Source organism: Mandrillus leucophaeus, unplaced genomic scaffold, assembly GCF_000951045.1.
Source record: "Mandrillus leucophaeus isolate KB7577 unplaced genomic scaffold, Mleu.le_1.0 Scaffold1274, whole genome shotgun sequence".
In the NCBI taxonomy this organism is placed as follows: Eukaryota; Metazoa; Chordata; class Mammalia; order Primates; family Cercopithecidae; genus Mandrillus; species Mandrillus leucophaeus.
In genome coordinates, this window is record NW_012101143.1 from 188,991 (window position 1) to 203,336 (window position 14,346).

Consider the following 14,346-nt stretch of genomic DNA (forward strand, 5'->3'; position numbering starts at 1 on the left):
ATTTTGAATAATTCTATATTAGGTTATTATTATGTACTGCTGAAGATACAGGAACAGTCCAAAATAGGTTACATGTATTTCTCCCAGGTGACACAGTTGGTAGGTAAAATAATTTAAATCCCAGCTTCCATATGTTTGATTACAAAAATTACACTCCCTTTATTAAAATATGTTCCTAAGTGTATTAGTCTGTTTCCACACTGGTATAAAGAATTTCCCAAGACTGGGTAATTTATCAAGGAAAGAGGTTTAACTAACTGGGGAGGTCTCAGGAAACTTACAATCATGGCAGAAAGTGAAGGAGAAGCAAGCTTGAACCGTCTCACATGGTGGCAGGAGAGAGAAGAGTGAGCAAAGTAGGAACTTGCCAAATGCTTATAAACCCATTAGATCTTGTAAGAACTCATTCACTATCATGAGAACAACATGGGGGAACCGCCCTCATGATCCAGTCACCTCCCACCAGGTCCCTTCCTCGACTTGTGGGGATTATGAGGATTACAGTTCAAGATGAGATTTGGGCGGGGACACAGCCAAACCATATCACTATTTTTCATGAGGTGATGAGAGACAAATATCTGAAAATATGTGAGACTACAAATGTAATCTCAATATGTAAGCTCTCAGGGTTGACATTCCATGAACTGAAAAGAAATTATTAGGTATGTAAAACAAGTCATATTTCTTTACACCAGTAACGCATTCTGTATCCATGAGAGCAGAGTCTTACCTGTATGCAATGGACTGTGATGTCTTATAGGTGTGCTTCAACCCTGGAATAGTTAGAGCTCCATGGTCGCTATCTCTACTGACAGGCATCTTCTCCCATTTCCAAAATGTGCTGGATGTATACCATATTCTGTATGTCACGTTGTGAAAATATTTGGAAGACACTGTGTTATACTTACTGGAAAGTATTTCTGAGGCATGTTTATTAGGATTTCCAGATGTAGCAAGTAAAAACACAAAATATCAAATTAAAATTTAGGAAAATACCAAAATTTTTTTGTATAAGTATAGCATTTCTCATGCAACAGGTGGGACATATTAATACAAGCAAACTTACTTGTTCTTACTGGGCATCTTGTATCATATCTGCCACCCCTAATTCTTATAATAAATCTTTCTTATGCACTATGATACTCATAGTCATTGTTTTTTTCTGTCAACAATAGTGACATCCATTTTTAAAACTTTCCTGGAACACAGACAGAAAAACAGGTGAGCCCCTGCTGAGATGAAATTTGTGAGACAGGACAATCAGTGCCTTGGTCACTAGCCTTCTGAATAAATGAAGTTCACATTGCAATATAATTTTCAAATACTCAGTGTGCAGAGACACATCCCTTAATAGATGGAAAATAATCACTCTGTATATTTGTCAGGCGTTTAAGAAAACTGCCATGTGTTTTAGGTTATGCTTAGTCAGAATAGTAGCTTAAAAGGTAAACATTCTCTTCCTGATACCTTGCTTCTGCCTCTGCTATTGATAATCTTCATGAGCTACACAAAGTTAGCTTTTACCGGTGTCTCAGTCTAGTCTCACTTTTCCAGAGATAAGAACCTTTTTCCATCTTATGAACTATATCCAGCATGGTAGAGACGTTTCCCTCATTCTTGAAGACTGTGGTTTTCCTTTAACCCCTTAAAAACAAAAGAACATCTTCAAGCACTTTCAGTGTGATCCAGGGGCTGAATGACTTCATTTGAGATCACACAACCTGTGGGGCACATAAATCATTTCTGCCTTCATCTGCCTCCAGCTCATTTTAGTTCATTTTCAATCTCTTCTTCAGCAAAAAGTGAAGGAGCTTCATATATTACTTTAATCATTAGGGGTCAGTGCTTTTGATATGTGAAAATTTGCTTAAATTATAAAAAAAAGGTGCAACATTATTTTAGTTTTTATTTTAAAATAAATATTTTGGAATACAATTTGTTGAGATGAAACTCTGCCTATAGTTATTATAATTTTATGTGTTATGCAGAAATGTTTAACTACTTAAGGCAAACTTTTCATTAATAATGGCATTTTTAGTTTTATTTTTATATTCATGAAGGCCAACCAGTTATTTTTTTCCAAACCAAAGATAAAGGCCATTTATAGTATAATTTTTAGAATTTTGAAAATCAAAAATTATGTGTCACTTATTTCTCATTTCTTTTATCATAAACTGTTTCTGAAAAACTCTTTTATTCTCACTCATGACTATCCTGCTATGCATATAATGCGGCTGTATCATGTATTAAAACATCATGTTCTAATCTATTTATAATATTCCATCTTAAAATTTTTCTACATTTTAAACTATTTTTATAAAGTATGTGCCGTTTAGTAATCTTTTAGGGGTTACTTAGCTATGCCAACGGCCTTGTGCAAGTATGGATCACTGTGCAGAAATAACCTCCTGTATGAACTTGTTTCATTAATAATACTTTTGTTCATACTTTGGAAAAGGACTTCTGTGCTGCTCTGAATGTTGGGTAAAAGTGTTTTAAGTGTAAAACAGATCACTGTCCTATGAGAACATCTCTGGATTCCATAACTCCCATTACTAAAAGAATGGTTTAATGCTTCTCATAAAATTTTAAAGCAATGGAGTAAGAAATAAATAATGCCAAAATAATGCAGATAAAAAATGCCTTAGGGACAATGTCAAAGCTTTAACAGTAGTCATAGAAGAACGCCCTTTGCTATCATGTAATAATAACTGATGCATTACTATATTCCTTTCTTAATAAATCTGTCTCTTATACACATCTAGATGTGTATAAGAGACAGCATATATATATATATTTGCAAAACTTCTGATAGGAGAGATAAGATTATTAGATTATTGTCATACTAGGCTGTAACAGCTAATTCAAATTATCTAAAATAATACTGATATTATTGTATCTCTGCCAGGATATTTTCAATCCTTTTTATGATTCAGTTTAAAAGTAAAAATAAGTTGTATACCTATATGTTTCTATTGATACATTTACACCTGATGCAAAGTTAATATACTATCTTGTTAGTGAGGAATTCATATGAATTATTTTATAAATTAGACATATGCTATTCTCAATGGAGCTATTTTCCTGGTAGAATACTTTTTTGCCATGTATCTTTGAATAATCTCCAAAGTGTTTATCTCAAACTTATTTTGATTATTTTACATAGATGATGTCTGGGATGTTTTGCATCTCAACTATTCAGCCATAAAAGTAGAGCCAGTTGATATTTTGTTTGTAAAATTTATTTAAACATAAAATCCACTGCTGTCAACAGATTTATAAAATAATATTTTGAAACACATGCATTTGGTTTATGTAATTTTGTTTAGCATTTCAAGTCTTTTTAATGTGAAATAAATAAGCATGAATATATTCACGCTAGGAAAAGCTGAAGATTGCTGTTTCTATGACCTGCTTGTTGTTTGTTCAAATCAATGTATTTGTCTTGTAGTCTGAGCCACTTTATTATGAAGATACATGTATTTTTCTTCATCATAATTGTGACTAGGCTGCTTGATCTTTTCATGTTCTTGTAAGACTTCATGAACAATCTGACACTCTTTTGAACTGGAGGAAGGTGCTTTCCTTGTGCAGCAAGAATAATAAATCTTCCAGCTATAGTCTCCATTCTGGTATGCAAGGACTCACACTTATCAAACTCAGCCCTGAAGTCATCCTTGTAATTCTGATGTTGCTCATGGGAGACCATGGCAATAGATTTTATCAGATAATCTGGGATTTCAATTTTGAATGAAGGCTCCATGGAAGCAAAGGTTTCTTCATTGGAAGTCAGACTGCGAATATTTCATTTGCAACTTTTTCTTCCCCTTTAAAGACCTCCTCCTTTTCCTCAGTAGTTTCAAGATCAGCCTTTTTTATTTGATTTCTTTCCTTTTTTTTTTTATCTTTTTAGATTTTGTTTTAGAATTTATGTGAGACATTAAATGGTTTTCTCGTAGAGGCTTTGGATGCTTTAGTAGGATTGAATCGGAAAATAAGTTTTCAGTGAAGTTCTAGAAGTATGTCTTGCTGGTCCTTAGAGATTATATCATTTTGATGAAAACTGTTAGTGGGTAGGCTTTGTGTCCCCTGGCCTTTTATAGTGGTGAGGGAATTGGAGTTACAATTTACAATCAGAGGAAGATTTGAGATGGACAGGCAGGTTGAAGATACAGGTGGAGGCATGGGAATGTTAGCAGCTGCGAGGAGCAGAGAGACCTACAGTAAAGTTTTCACTAGTAAGATTTAAATGACCATTTAATATTAATTGTATTCTCAATGTGAGGTGAAGTAATTAAACTTTTTCATTTCTTAAGGGATGGATTAAATCTGAATCCAAAAGCCATTTCTGAGGAGGAGCATATATACAACATCTCTACTAGAACATGTAAAGGCTTCTGAATGGCTGCTGCCTGCATTACCCGGAGACAAATTTAGTTTTCTAGAGATCAGAAACTCCTGTGACTGTCTTTCTTATTGTATCCAGGCTAGTCTCTTTGAATCTCTTTAAAAACGAACATAATGCCTTAAAGTACATGAAAAATCCTTAGAATTCCAGCTGGCTATTCGTTATAGAATTGTTCTGAGGAGATTCTTGTGTTTTGGAATGGTGCTATTCTCTGCAACGGAGCAAGGAGCTCAGATGTCTTGCTGGCCTGCAGTGTGTAAGTGCATCCCCTTCTGGAAAGCTGCTGAGGACTGCTGGTCACATGTGTTCTGAATTGTATTTGCAGGGTTCTTGGATGAAAATATTTTACTCTTAGGCATTGTATCTAGGATAGGTTCTCCAAAATGTCACCCTTTTTTCAGGCACGTTTCCTTCTTCTAACTGAATCTCAAGGAAATTCTTATGTATTAAAATCTTCCTGCTTGGAATTAAATTCTTGTGGCTCTGATGAGTTTCCTATGCTGGGGTCACCATTTGGAGGAGCTTCACATGCAGGGTGGAGATGTTGTCATGGTTGTCACCTGTGGCACTACTCCTCCCACAGGCTCCTCACCTCACCTCATTGTCATCATCTAAATTCTCCAGCCCCACCTGCTCCAGCTCCATTGTGGCCTCTACAGCCAGTGCCACAGCTACAGCTGGTGTGCTGCTGGGTTGCTTAATTTTAAGAAAGAAAACAAGCAAACAAACCTCAACAACTTCAAGATATTTCCTTCTGGAGTACACAGATATTTAAAAAGGCACAAATATTTATGCATGACAGTTATTTTAACAATTCTTTCTAGAAATAATCTAAATCTTTCTTAATCAATAGATGTTTTCATTTTGAGTCAATGAACCTGAATGTATTTAAATAAACAGTTCCAGGCTGGGTGTGTTGGCTCACACCTGTAATCCTGGCTCTTTGGGAGGCCAAGCCAGGTGGATCGTTTGTGTCCAGGAGTTTAAGACCAGTCTGGGCAACATGGCAAAATCCCATCTCTACAACAGATACACAACTTAGTGGGGTATGGTGGCACATGCCAGTAGTCCCAGCTACTCGGGAGGCTGAGGTGGGAGGATCCCTTGTGTCCAGAAGGTGGAGGTGGCAGTGAGCCAAGATCTCAGTACTGCAGGCCAGCCTGGGTGACAGAGCAAGACCTTGTCTCCAAAATAAAATAAAATAAAAATAAATATAGTTGATATCTGGAGGATTAATTAAGCCATAAAGCTTTTGAACAACCTAAGTCATATTAGAAACTATAGATCTGTACACAACAAGAATGGTTATTGAGAAATATTCATGTCACACACTCTACCTGAGCTATCAAGCAGAAATTCACTTAAGTGTTACTCTCTAATAAGTTCCTTTTCTTTAAATTATTTATTTTAAATCATTTTTTGAATAACTGTAGTAAATTTCTAAGAACTCTGATAAACTCTTTGCTAGATAGGCATACATTGTTGATACCATTGTCTTTAATTTTTCTGACATGATTTATCAGTGAGATTAGGCAATATTCCATTTCTGGAGTATTTCAGATATTAAGCTTAATACAATTTCATTTTTTTAAGTTGCATAAGCAAATTCTATGAGAACATTTTCTCACAGTGCTAGTATCCAGAATTATAACAGCTATTAAACAGTGGCATATTTCTTGCAACAAATGGCACCTATCACATAATAGCCTTCATGCCTTCTAACCTTCTGGCCTTCCCAGAGTGTTTTAAACTGCAATTAAATTATATTCCAATTCTGTGCTTTTTTTTGGAAAACTAGTTTATTAGATACTCTTCAGTTATGACTTTTTTTTTTTCATTTGTAGTGACTGCCTTAATTTGGATAAATGCTGAATAATCATTAGACAAAGATACTCAGGATATAATGATTTGTACAAAATGTATTTCTTTTTATTTAATAATATAGAGCAGAAGCCAGCAAAGTTTTTCTCTAAAGGACATATGGTTTCTGTTACAGATATTCAGCTCTGCTGTTGTAGCATGAAAATAGCAGTAGACAATAAGTAAATAAATGAACATGGCTGTATTCCAATAACACTTTATTTACAAAAACAGGCAGCAGGCAAGATTATGCTTGCAGGCTGTAGTTTGCCGACTTGATGTAGAGGGAAGCAGGCCAGGGCTGACAGGGCAGCTCTGTCATTCTCAACACAAGGCTGTTGTGATTTCTCCAGACATCACCAATCCCAGCAAATCACTCAAGTATTATCTGCAGCGGGGAAGGGAGAAAGAGAGCATCTAGGGCAATCATCTACAAAGACAAGACGGCAATGTTCTTTTCTCTCTTCCCCCTGGTGCGTATTTAGCCAGTGATCCAAAGGAATGAAACTCTAACTGGGTACTCAAAGGCATGAGGAAAGATCCAGGATTCTATAACTAAAAGAATGAATTGGAGAATGGATACTGGGAGGCTGTTATCAGGTTTTACGTCACTCCACATCTCCTCACCTTGAGCACACTTATTCTTTCTCTAAGGGAGACAATCCAAAATCTCATTCAGTCAATGCATCTGGTTGGAAGTCTGGGATACCTGCACAAGGCTAAGTTTTCTCTCTTGCACATGAATGCGGCTCTTTGAAATCCAGCTACTGTAACTTTACTGTAACTTACTAAGTTATCTTGCTTCTCTTCTAACTCAGTATTTAAAAAGAAGTAGGAACAGGATAACTGCAATGAATGCTCTCATTATAGACTAAAAAATAGGAAACACACAGCCAGTTATAAAATATTGCTTGTCAGGGATTTTGAATATTTCCTGAAATGGTTAAACAGAGCCTGAAAAATTGTGGGGTCAAGGACAAGAGTACAAAAGGAAGATCACATATCTATTTATATATAATTATTTTACAGTTTTACCATGCAATTATTTAAAAGTTATATATAGTGCTAATTGTTAAATAAAATATGTCCCACGGCTCTAACTTGAAAAATACACAACAAAATGTTTAAAAATGCAAATCAATAACCTTTGTAATGTTGAAGGTCAGTTACTTATTAGAACTGCAAAGTGTAAGTACAGTATTAGTGTACAAGTTTGGGTGTTCTGTTAATGGATCACTGGTGTTTGGATGACAATCTAATAGAAATATTTTCTGTTGGCAGTGTGCTTTGTTAGACAACTCTTCTTGAATCACTTCAGATTGTAGTTTTGGATTAAAATCAAGTTGAGAAAAAATGTCCCTCTGCTCAGTCAGTAGCAACTGGAATTATTAATAAAATTTATAGAGCCATATTTATATACAGAATTGTAACACGATTTTTCCATATGTTTAAATTATGTCTCGACATTGCAGAAAAATTTCAAAAATACTTTGAATTTATCATATAAATTATTTTTTCTTATATAAAGATTCTTAAATGAACATCGAGAGCCATGCTATATTTCTTGTATTATTTTTCATTCAAAATATTCACTGCTAAGATATTTTAAAGAAAAATGAAAACAATAATATGTTGCTTAATTTCTTTTATACCCTCTTCAATGAAGACTACATCTTGAATTATTGTCGTCCTACAAATAATCTTTATGTAACTTTTGAAGGTTTATTTGCATATGAATCTTTTCACTTTTGTATTTTTATTTCCTTGTTTTAAGCTCTCTATATTATATTGAGCCATCACGCTTGTTGAATACTTTACATATGCTTTCTTTTGATTTAGCTAAACTAGTTTTTCTAAATTACTAAATAGCATTGAAAAGTAGAATAGTGAAACATAAATATATTTTGTAATCTTTTGCTAGTAATATTCACAATAAGCAAGAGTTCAAAGACATAACTTGAATATTCAAAATTAATTTTAATATTTGTCATTGGCTAAAATTTCCTTTTTATGTGAGTGTTTTATTTATTTATTTTTTACATATTCTGTTTAGGAGAGAGAGAGAGATCGATACATGGGGCTTCTGAAGCCCAGGGATCCAGGGCAATGCCCTCCATGACTAGGTCTAAGAGTGCAATTCACAAGTAGCGAAGTTGCTTCTTGGTGGCCTCTTAGGCAGCCCATAGTAATGCTTTATAATAACTCCTCTGTACATTTTATCATTTGCAATACCTGTATTTTTTCCCACTGTTTGGGTCTTTCTTAGCTATTGCCCTTCATGACCGTATCTAAAGTGGATGTTAAAAAGTATGCTTTTCCTGGAACTTCATAATATTCATAACACACTTCCTGCTGCTGTAGATTTGGAAGACTAAGGCATACTTTAAGAATTAAATAATTGTAGGCTTCTGTTGTCTATACTGTGGTTTCTTTAATAATGTGCTTTCCTAAAAAAAATAAATTACTCTTGAATTATTTGTTTGAATAATCATGTGAAAGAATCAATAGACAAAGATCCTTTCTGGACATAATTTTAACCTACAAAATTTCCAATTTTGTTTGCTGAATTTTCAGGCTATTAGATCTGCTACATCACAACATGCTGCTTAAACACTAAGTAAACGTTACACATTTTAGGATTTTCATTACAGCAACAACAAACTATTAGTTGGAATATGTACTATGCTGTTGTAATACAAAGAACTTAATCTGTAATGGTCTTACAAAGAGTTAATGTTTCTCTTACATGTAACAGTCTAGAGTAAGTAATTCAGACCTGATGGAGTGGTCATTCTACACCCAGTACATAATTCTCAAGGTTGTTTCACTTGTTGCCATTTCCCTGCCAGTATAAATAAAGGAAGAAGTGGTCTAAAGGTGGCACTGAATTGTCAATATAATCTGTAGATATATATTAGCTCAATTTTTAGCCTGGTTTAATTTTTGTAGTTATTTTTGTCGTTATTGTTGCCTGAAAGTGTAAATGCAAAGAATGGCAGATATTTTTATTTTACAATCAAGGAGTGAGCATTAGAAGACACTGTTTATATTTTTCAGAAAGACAGCACCTTTATCTGCTACATTTTCTATGGCTTCCTCAAGTTAAGAAGCTAAAACTCATTTTTCCAGTTTTCCTTGCATCTACAGCTCAGCAATACAACTTACCCTTCTCGAATTAGATGTATTTGTTCAAGATGCATGTGTAGAATAGTTACAACAGCAGATTTCCCTCAATCATTTCCCTCTTGTGAGTGTGACAAAGTATGATAGAAGTATTCTTCTTTTGAGGCAGTAATGCGCAAGGTGGTAGCAGAATTAGCCCACACCCTGTATCAGTGGTGCAAACTGAGACTCCTGGGTCTCTAGTACTGTCAGCTGAATCTCATCATGTATATTTTTATTTCTGTAAATCACTGGGGAAATATAATTAAAACAAATGTTCTACTAACCAGAAAATCTCTTGATAAAGATAGTAAAGAAAGCAAGCAATTTTATTATTAAATAATCCTTCAACCAGAATGTGTTGCCCGTCACAGATAATCGCTAAGAGATTGCAAAAACCGAAAGAAATCTCTTTGTTTTATATTAATAAGCAAATAAAACCTATCACATACATATTGTCAAGATAAATATTACTAGTCCTTAAGGAGGAGGACTTGAACACACCATTGGTCCTACATAATTTATCCTAGATTCACCTGGTATTTGGGGTGTTCATCTATGTTAGTCAATTGGCTTTATACAGAGGAAAAACTAACTTGTATATCTTGATAAAAGGAAGTAGTTTTGCAACTTAGAGCAAGGTTCCCCTTAAAGTTAGGCTCCTACCCTGCTACAGAGACTGGGAGATAAGTGTGCTATCTTCCTTGATACTTACATTTCTATTTCTGAGTCCTTGTACTTTTCAAATGGAATTATACACATTTCAGAGAGAGGAAAATGTACTTAATAATTAGAAGTTTTCTAAGGTAAATGCTTTAAAAAAAATGGAGGGAAAAAAGTGTCTTTTGTTATCTTCAAAAGAGAGAAGTAAGCCTCTTATTTTAAGTCTTTATTTGTTCTTACAATCTGTAGTCTGTGGTCCTAAATCTTTTGTCCTCCCAATTTTTGTGAATTTTCTAACATACAGTAAAATGCTTTTTGTTATACATTTCATAATATAACTCAAGTGGGTTCTCTTACTTGCAAATAGTTACCTAACTGACAATCATATATCATCACCTTATTTAATCCTCATAACAACTCTCATGAATACTAGCTTATTTGTAGAAATTATAATATCAAAGATAGTTACATAGCTTACCAGTTTTATAAATACTGAGTAAATTGTTGAACTGTGATGTGAAACCAGCTCCATTTGATTCTAGACCATTGCTCATAATCAAGACATTCTTTCTTACGTGTTTTTTTTCAAAGTATTTGACTAACGACCACTTAGGCAATCAAATTATGCTAAGGCTGTCTCATTTGATCAATTCCCTGTCTTTCATTTAAAAATACCTTGGAGGTAACATTCAGATGACAGTGTGCAAGTTTTAGTTTCCCTGAAAAAGACGTGTGTGTGTGTGTGTGTGTGTGTGTGTGTGTGTGTGTGTGGTGGATGTTGATTGTTATTTGGCCTATGAAGCATCCATTCCCATCTTACGTTAAGAGCCTGACAACTTTATCAACTTCATTTGACGTGTTATCTCTCCACAGTTTGATTTAAGTGGGACGGTAAAGAAAGGAGTTTTTATTATAAGGAAGATAAAGAAATGACACTTAACAAAATCTGTAACAATTGGACTTTGTCTCTTGAAATCTGGAGTCCTGACCAGGATATAGATTTAAATATGTATCAGAAAACCTGCCCTATGTATCCATGTAACAAACCTGCACAATGTATCTTAAAAACAAACAAACAAACAAAAAAATTAAGGAAACTCGAAAGAAAGAAGACGTAAAGACATAAAAATATATATTTCAAATCAAAACAATTTGGGGGTAGAGAATGGGCCTGACATGGTGGTTCTATAAACCCCAGGAATCAGATTCTTTCTCCTTCTCCTATGCTCTCTCCAGCACATGGCTTCCATTCCCAATAATGTTTTAGGATCAGGGATAGAGCTCCAGGCATCCCATTTGCTTTTCATGTAGTAGCACAGAAAAAGGCGAGGAGGACAACAGATACATGCTAGATAGCTGAGACAGTAGCCTTTAAGAAGTTTTCCAACATTCTTGTTAATAGCATTTCCATTGTTACGGAATTAGCTAGAACATAGTTACAGCACATGGTTCAGTGATTACAATAAAAACAAAGAAGGTTGGGAAATGTTTAATTTAGTTTTAGGTGAAGAATTTCAACACACACAAAAAAATAAGAGCCTATTACTAAGAATAAAAGAAGAGCTATTGAGTATGAAATTAGAGGGACAATAGTTGAAGATGATCATTTCAGTGGCAACACTTTGCTTAAACTGACAATATTTCCTGTCTTTCATAAGAGATAATTTGGCTCTGTCCTTTTCTATGCCTGGTTCTCCATGTTGCCTGATGATTTCATGAGCTCAATAACTTTCAAATAAATTTATATTCTAATTAAAACAAGATTATAAACTATGTCTAACCCAGGGCAACTTAGGATCCTATACCAAATTTAAAGGAATTTCATCCTGATTGTATGGACATGTGTGGGCTTGCTATATTGCCAAACATTGTGTGGCAGCCAGACATCATAGCAAACAAACAAACAAATTTGGATATACAGTAAAGTTCAGAGGCACACAGATTTACAATTTGAATATGAACACTTAACAACACTTACTAACCTATCAGATACTAGTAACTGACCTTTGGAGAGTAGAGTATTAGCAGTTTATGAAGTAAACATCCTTTAATAAAAGCTTAAAAATGACTTGTATATTTTATATTATTATATAAAATATTAATGCAACATTTGTGGAAAACCTGAGGAGCATGCATCAAAGATTGAAAAATACTGCTTAAAAGATAGTAGAGAATAATTACATTTGAGGAATGGCAGAGATACTTAAATTTTATCAGCAACATCTTAAATTCTTGGTCCTCAATTTCACGGTTACTTTTTTTTTTTTTTTTTTCTTTTTAATAGAAGGTGAGGTGCTAGAAAAGTATATGATAAAAATTGCACTGCCTCCTAGGGATATTTTCAAGCCATAAAATAAAAATCAGTATAAACATGGACATGGCTTAGTGACTGCAGATATTTTATTTTTCTAGAATAGAATGTTATGATTTTATACTGAAGTCTCTGGCCACAAGTCATGTAAAGAAAAGATAAAATCATCCCTTCCAGTAGACTCTATCTGTAACTCTTAATAAAGCAGAGTACGTATGTTTAGACAATAATTTTCCAATTTTTGTTTCGATTTTTAAAAATATATATATGTTAATGCTTTAAATGTTTAAGAAATAATTAATAGTTTAATGGTTCTATGCACTAAAAAAATAAGTACAGCCTTAGTCAAAGAAAAAAAAAAACTTGTTACCACAATATTTCTTGCATATTCACAGATTGCTTCATCAGTTTTTTCCACACTTACTAATGTCACATTTGCATCAGTAGCTGTGAATACTGGGAACTTGTTATATCTGATTAATATTCTGTGGTTACTTTAATTGGATAATATATATGAAAAGATTCTGCTCTTGTTGTCCACATGCTGTAACAGATCTTAAATATGATGGTATATTTCAAAGTACTTTATAGTTTAAAAATAAAATATAATCTATCTAAAGACAACATTTTTTCCCATTTAAATTATTATACATTCTTACATGATATAAATTTTAATACCTTAGCCTTTAGTAACAACAACAAAAATGCTAAGCAGAAATGCTTGTTATACGTTGCTGAGTTACATAGTGGATGCAGAAATAACTAACTTTTATGTAGAATTCTCAATAAAAATATTCTGAAACTCAATTTTTAAATGACATCATTGGCTTAACTTCTTTTTGCGAAAAACTTGTGTTAAAATGAAATTATTCTAGAATTATGATGACTATAAATCATTGTCAGTAAGGGACACTTTAAGACAGATAAGAATTGAGTGTATTTAAAAAATTTCCCTTGAATATTTGAAATTATGTTTTAAAAATTTTAGAAAAATCATAGAAATTCACACACAGAAAAAATCAACATTATTAAGAAAAAGGCAAAAAAGTTTTAGAAATGTGTGTGTATACATATACATATATACACATATATAAAAACACATATATATGTACACACACATATATATATAATAGATACAACTGAATATTTCAAATGCAGTTTTCTTGAATGTGTGTTCAAATTTTTCCTTCCCAAACCTGAAGTGGATTGCATAGGGAATGAATTTCCTTTACCCCTTCTAACTATCCTTACAGATTAGCAGCATACACATTTTGTTCCCACAGAGTCTTTGCTTCTATGTACATTAGAGGCACATTCTCCAAGAAAAACTTATGTATATAATAGGTTGAGAGAAGTTTTGATTTAAAATGGGAAAATAGTTTTATTAAAGCAATACTCTTTCTTTAAATAGAGTTTCCTATAGCCCTAAATGTCCTAATAAAATATTTTAATCAACAATTACTAAGTTTTTAGCTAGTATAAAACTGGCAACATGAACCCTTGAATCCAGGTGTGTAATTCAGAAATTAAACCCTTATCACAGTTGGAGTTAAGAACCATTCTGGTGTATTTGATAAATTGCCACTCTCTAACAGGAAGGACAAAGAAACCACTAAAAGTGTGTGCATTCATATATATTAAGTAGCCACCAATGGATTTGAGATATAAGGGGAAAAACTTAAATAATATTTTCACAAAGCTAATCTGAAGATGTGCTAGACGGTGTCATTGGCCTGATTAATGAAAATTTATCCCATATTCTTCATCTAGAATATCAGATTTTTTGGATATACTAAGGACTATCTAAACAATAATATGCCAAGACAATCCTCAGCCAAAAGAACAAAGCTGGAGGCATCACACTACCTGACTTCAAACTATACTAGAAGGCTGCAGTAACCAAAACAGCATGGTACTTGTACCAAAACAGAGATATAGACCA